Source organism: Myotis davidii, unplaced genomic scaffold (genome assembly GCF_000327345.1).
Source record: "Myotis davidii unplaced genomic scaffold, ASM32734v1 scaffold208, whole genome shotgun sequence".
NCBI classification, from domain to species: Eukaryota; Metazoa; Chordata; class Mammalia; order Chiroptera; family Vespertilionidae; genus Myotis; species Myotis davidii.
The window spans coordinates 150,666-151,018 of record NW_006299706.1 but is presented as its reverse complement, the minus strand read 5'-3'; the positions used below and the strand labels follow the sequence as shown (position 1 = coordinate 151,018).

Here is a 353-nt window from a genome sequence, read left to right as displayed (position 1 = left end):
TGGCCAGCTAGGCAGGGAAGGGGAGGAGCCCACTGAATAATTTAGTCTTGGAAGGCTCCCCCAGGGGTTCCAGGATGAGACTCCAGGAGGGATTGCAACCTGGGTCCCCTCTATGGGTCTCAGTTGAATCCCATTGTCTGGGGGCCTCAGTCTGGGACTCTCTGGAGGGGATCTGGGGCTGCAAGGTCCTTAGAAGGACCCCATTCTGAGGGGGGTGCTTCTGAGATCGGGCCTCTCAGTGCTGAGCGCCCTCCCTTGTTTCTTTCAATCTGCAGTCACCCCCTCTCCCCCCAATACACACTCCTGATTAGACGTGGGGGTGTGGTGGGACTCAGGCCCTCCCCTACCCCCCC

General features: G+C 59.8%; 1 protein-coding gene across 2 annotated transcripts in view; it reads right to left on the bottom strand.

The window, feature by feature from the left end:
- The window catches only part of S100A1 (S100 calcium binding protein A1), a 5,132-nt gene that overhangs the window by 3,476 nt on the left and 1,303 nt on the right, over positions 1 to 353 (bottom strand). The gene's annotated exons all lie outside the window — the stretch shown is intronic.